Source organism: Camelus bactrianus, chromosome 1 (assembly GCF_048773025.1).
Source record: "Camelus bactrianus isolate YW-2024 breed Bactrian camel chromosome 1, ASM4877302v1, whole genome shotgun sequence".
NCBI lineage: Eukaryota > Metazoa > Chordata > Mammalia > Artiodactyla > Camelidae > Camelus > Camelus bactrianus.
This window is the reverse complement of record NC_133539.1, coordinates 46,688,146-46,694,145: the sequence shown is the minus strand read 5'-3', so window position 1 is coordinate 46,694,145 and position 6,000 is coordinate 46,688,146.

Below are 6,000 nucleotides of genomic sequence, written 5' to 3'. Positions count from 1 at the left end.
CATTGGGCTAATGGTTTTTGTCCAGTAATACATTTAAATTGCTTTTCATTTTAGAGTTATGCTTTGCTATCACATTGCAGAAAGTCGCTTCTCTTCCTCCGTACAGCCGGCAATTTCCTTAAGTATGCGATGACAGCATTGTCCTTTCGAAGTCATTTGAAATAGACTCTGTCTCAGCCACCTCTCAGGAGAATATTCTCTGTCTGATAATCATAGCCAAGTGGAAAGTGCAAACGAACTCAGGCCGTCTGGTCGCTCCTTTCTCTGGTTCCCTGCAGGGTGACGGTGCCCGGTTGTTCTGGGAAGGAGCCCTACATCCGGCCTCTGATTACCTGAGAAACAGGCCCCCAGCTCGGGGATAAGAAGTGCAGGGGTTGAGAGGAGTCACTCCACAAGTGATTTATAAACTGAGTCACACTTATCTGGTATGGACAACAAAGAAAATTTCTGTCTGTAGAAATGGACATAATTAGGGGTATACGACCTTGTAGCAGACATTTCTCAGTGAGACTGACAGCTCACAGGCAGTTGGGAATAAAAGTATTCCTTTATCTTTTATTTTTATCTTTTTAAATTTTTTTTTGCGGGGGAAGGTAGGTTTTTGTTCATTTTTTAAAATTAATTAATTCACTTATTTATTGGTGGAGCAGGTAATTAGGCTTATTTAATTTTGGAGGAGGTACTGGGAATTGAACTGTGGACCTTGTGTATGCTAAGCATGCACTCTACCACTTGAGCTATACCCTCCCCCAAAAAACATTCTTTTAAAACTGGGGAAAAAAGGTGGATCAGGTGGGTTGAATCTGAAGCACATGTAATTTTAATTAAACATCTTGGGTAATAACTGTAATATAAGTGCTATAAAATACTAGCTTTATTTTTTTTAAAAAAGGTAAAAATTTAAGTGAAAATAGATCATACTTCTGCCTGATTTTCAAACTGAGAACTGTGTGTATACTGTAAGTTTTGAAGGTATAGACACACCTCATTTTATTGCACTTCACTTTATTTTACTCTGCGGATAACGCAGTTTTTACAAATTGAAGGTTTGTGGCAACTCTGGGTTGAGCAAGTCGATTGGCACCATTTTTTCCAACATTGGCTCACTTTGTGTCCCTGTGTCACGTTTTGGTAATTCCCACATTTCAGACCTTTTCATTATTACTATATTTGTTATGGTGATCTTTGGTGTTAATACAATGACTTGCTGAAGGCTCAGTCGATGATTACCATTTTTTAGCAATAAAGTATTTTTAAACTTAGGTATGTACATTGTTTTGGACATAATGCTTTTGCACACTTAGTAGATTACAGCATAGTGTAAACATAGCTTTTTTATGCACGGAGAAACCAGAAAACTTGTGTGGACTCGCTGTACTGCAGTGGTCTGGAACCAAACCCACAAAATCTCCGAGGCATGCCTGTAAATGGTTTAAGCTAATAGGAGGTTAACATTCAAGTTAAAAATTTTAACTTTAATATATAATTGACTATATAGAAATAAAAGAAAATCAAAGGGACCAAGAAATATAAATTGCATCGCTTATCTATAGCAGTTGCATCACAGAAACCTCGGCTCTGCTCCAAGACTTGGAGGCTTGTGACGGCAGCCAGCACTGCTCAGCAGGGAAAGGTGAACTGTTGAGGAGGTCGGGGACATCTTCCAGGGTCCCGCCCGCTGTGCAATCTTGCTACTTGGTTGGCCTTGACTTCTTTGACGGCGGGCGAAGGCCTGCTCTTCCCCAGGGAAGAATATTCATCAGCTAATTTATGGCTCAGTTCATCTTGCTACCACCAATTACTGACGCTGCTCTCTGCAGTAGACTCGAAGGGCAGGGGCTGAGTCTATCCAAAATAGATCTTTGGCTGAGGAGCAGGTGGTGGTGGTGGCAGGCCAGAATGTCACACAAAGGCAACCGGAAGAGAAATGCGCACACCCAGACCAGAAAGCCATTTGTTTTTTAAAAGAAGGCATATGGAATATTGGATGTGTGGGTAGGAGTGAAAGAGGAGCCCCGAAATAGTAATTCACATGGATAAATGCTCATGCATAGAAGAAAAAGATCTTGGTCTGATTCCAGGTTGAATGGTGTCTCTAGGGAGGACTGTGGCAGGCTTCAGAGAGCCAACCCCTCTGCCTTCCCCTTCGAACTGCAAATACTACATCAGGTGGGCCGGTGGAGACATTTGAAGACCATTGTTGTCGCTGTTGCTGCAGCCACGGTCCTCGGCATGCACAGGGTCCTCGGGAGATGTTGTTTCATGTGTGACCCACTCATTTGAAGTCAGATCTTTGGGACATGAAGAGAGAAAGGCTGAAGAAGACTTTTGGCAACACATATCCCCATGACCGAGTCTGGGGGCCACAGACAGATACCTGGTGAACTTCAAATTAAACTCTTCAATAAAATTTCTAAAACTTTTCCAAATTCATACATAAATTACAGTGTAGTTTCCATACCTAAGAGATAATCTTGATTCCTTAAGCAGATGATTTTGAAGTTAAAGAATTCCCTTAACTATCAGTCCCTAAAATGGGGATTTTTATTTGGCCGTACTGAGGTAAATATTTCATTTAAAAAGCAGATACACAGCCTTCGATATGCAGGAAGTAATCCCTTAAGAGTCATAGGTAAGAATAGGTTTGTCCTGCAGTAAAGTCCTTTTTAAAGGCTGAGGATTAGCAAAAGACTCACATGATCAACTGAGATGGAAACTGAAATGGTGGCAGCATACTTCAAAAATGAGAATCTTTCCCAACAGTTTCCTGGAGGAAGGGTTTCTGGAGTCTTTCACCCAGCCATAAAAAAACCTCACAGCTGTTCTCAGTGGAGAAGAACGTGAAAAACCAAGGGAAATCGGACTACAGCTTTTGTGTGTGGAGGTGTGGAAGTGGGAAGGGGTGCTGTTTCAGCAATACGCAAGGGTTGGGACTGCGGTGAGGAGAGGATACAGCCCAGGGAGAAGGAAAAGAAAGTCAGGGAATCACACTGTCTGGCCCCAGGATTAGCGCTCTAACCCTAAGGCCAACTGCTTAAATTGTGCTGCTTGACCTTCTGGTTTCAGGTAGCCTTAGACCATCCTTCCAAGGCTGTAGCCGATGTGCTGTCTAACCACGTCAGTCCTGGAATCGGCAGAGCTGGAAAGTTCCATACCCCAGGACACACATAAAAGAAACAGACACTGCATCACGGGTCTTCGCCCAAAGGCTTTTTATCGCATTTTTGTCATTCTTGAAGATCTGAGAAATTTAAAGAATTTTATTCTTTATAAGTAGAACAGTAACATTTTCTTAGTCTTCAAAATGCAGGTTATCAAGTTCCACAAGTTTATATGTAGCTTCTTCCTGACAGGCGCTGGTTTCCATGCCCAGTCTCATCTGTAGTGCATTTCAATGGACAGCTCCAGCCCCCACGAGACTACATACCCTCAGAAGACGGACTCGCTGGTACTTGGCAGGTCCAGTCGCAGGCATCCACCGCAGATCCCTGAAACAACTGGATTGTTGGGAAGAGCATGACAGCATTTTAATGGACATGTAGTTTGGGTGAAGAACTCTTCTGGAGCCAAAGCAAGTGAGGTGAACTAATTTTCATGGGTTTTAAAACAGAGGAGTGGTTGAAGCACTGTTTTTAAGCCACTTTGTTCTAACAATACACTTTTGATTTTGACTGATACACAATATAGGTTTAATGCAGGTGAGGCTAGCATGTGTTAAATACTTCATATTCTATTTACAAGGAGGGTTTAGATATTTGAGGACTTGTGCAGAATCTCACTTTTGTTTTTAATATACTGCTGTAAATACCTAAGCCAAGATATAGTATGGGAGAAATGAAAATTTAAAGTAATTTTATAAAAGGTCATCTAAGTTTCTCCAGTATTTATCTCAAAGATCATGTATCTTGCAGGGAAATTTTTTAAAAAATTGTATCAATATTGGTTTTCTATTAAATGTATTTCAAACATGCTTCAAAATAGATGGCAAATTATTACCTATTTTTGTATCTACCGAGTATATTTTAATTGTTTATATTTTTTCAGTGCTTTCATATCTTTATTTCTGGAAGATGTGAATTGGTATCTGTTTAATGTGTTTTTCATAATTAATACCACAGATATAAGTGATAGTAGAAAAGATCAAGAAAAAATAATTATACTTGAGCATATTTCTCGGAAATATTTTCATGCTGGCTTTTAAACCATTTTAAATTTTAGACATTGAACTTTAAAGACCTGTTTGTATGAACTTTCCCTTTCTGCCCCTTCATTCTCAAGAAACTTTCAATCTCCACATTTTCTCTTCTGACTGCAGTACACAATCCTGAGACAAAATGACCTTTTGTGAAATTCCCTAGGGTAGAGGATCTCCAAGTAGGTGAGCCTTCAAGTAGGCATTATCATTTTCTCTCTTCCAGCAAGGGATTTCATTTTATGCTTTAATTCCTGGCCTGTTGACCCAGGATTGCAGATTTTTTAAGTCTTTGGCAAACTGCCTTTCAGAACTCAAAAATTTGGTCTCTACCTCTCCCCTACAGTAACAGATTTCACTCGTACAAGTCTGAGAGAGAAAATGTAGGGGGAACACGGTTGGAGGGAAAAGTGTGAAGGACATAGCAAGTTTATAAAGTTTTCTATAAAGTTATACAAGTTTCAGCCTTTGGGCTAGATATTAACTAAAAAAAAAAAAAACATAGAAAGCAAGACCTAAATAAGTAACATGCTAAGAAAAGCATGTCTTTGATCTAGTTTAAATCTGTTTGGAATCTTTAAATGAAAAAAGGGAAAATACAGAGATATCAAATTTGAACAGCGTTTTCTAATTCCAAATGATCTTCACTCCGGTACTACTGTGGCTCATAGGTTTTTCACTTTGGACAAGAAACAAACATATTTTTGGAATTGTGAGGAAGTGTGTATTGAATTTTGGTTTGTTTTTTTTTTTTTTTTTTTTACATGAAATCACACTTCTGGGATATGCATATCTGGGGTTAGGGGATGAAACAGAGGAAAATGGGTAAAATACAGATGAAACAGGAATTAAGATGTAGGTACTTGTGGAAGCTGGGTGAGGTTTACCTGGAGTTCAATATGCTAGCCTCCCTACCCTTCCATAATTTGAAAATTTCCTTAATTTCAAAAAGGTGAAAAGGTTTCTGATGAACAATTTTACCTTTGTTCAGTATGTACGGAATCGTGTCGGTAGTATTAGTTTAGCTCACTTAGATAAGAACCATTTTATTTTTTCCTTTTAAGAAATTTCATGTTCTACCCCAAAGGACAGATGTTAACTGTATATGTAGGACCATAAAACCACACACATAGGCATTTTCTGTCACCTTTTTCCCTAACAGAATTTATTTTCTTTGGCACGGAGCTCACCCTACCCACTACAACACACTGTATCCTTAGTAATTCAAAGGAAATGTGCTGGAGTATTAGAATATGTAATTCATTAGGCAGACTGATTTTATAGTAAAATCTTATAGTGCTACATATACAAAGTATGAGTTAGCTATGTGGACTTAACCTACCATGAGTCTTCCACATCATCAAATCTCCTGAAACAGCTTACCCCTAAGGCATCAGGCCCCTACAAGTTAATTTTGAAGAGGAAGTTGTACTTCCATCTTTTTTGAATATACTAACGTACCAGCCTTATAGTGGAAATAAAAATAATGAAGTCAGTAATTATCATTTAATGAGCATTTCTGTTGCAGGCCCTATGCCAGTATTTTCATACATACTCTCTTTTCATCCCACAGGGGTGTTAAGGAGGTGTTATCACCACCATCATTTATCATTTAAGGTGGTGTTATCAACCACCACTACACAGTTCAGGGAGGTTAAAAAATCCAGGAGTAAATAGATACAGCCATACACTCTGGCGCCCAGTCTGTCTGAATGCAAAGGCTGTGATGTAATTATACCATATATGTATTTATACAGTGTGTATGTGTGTGTGCAATTCCAAAGGCTGTGATGTAATTATACTATCCA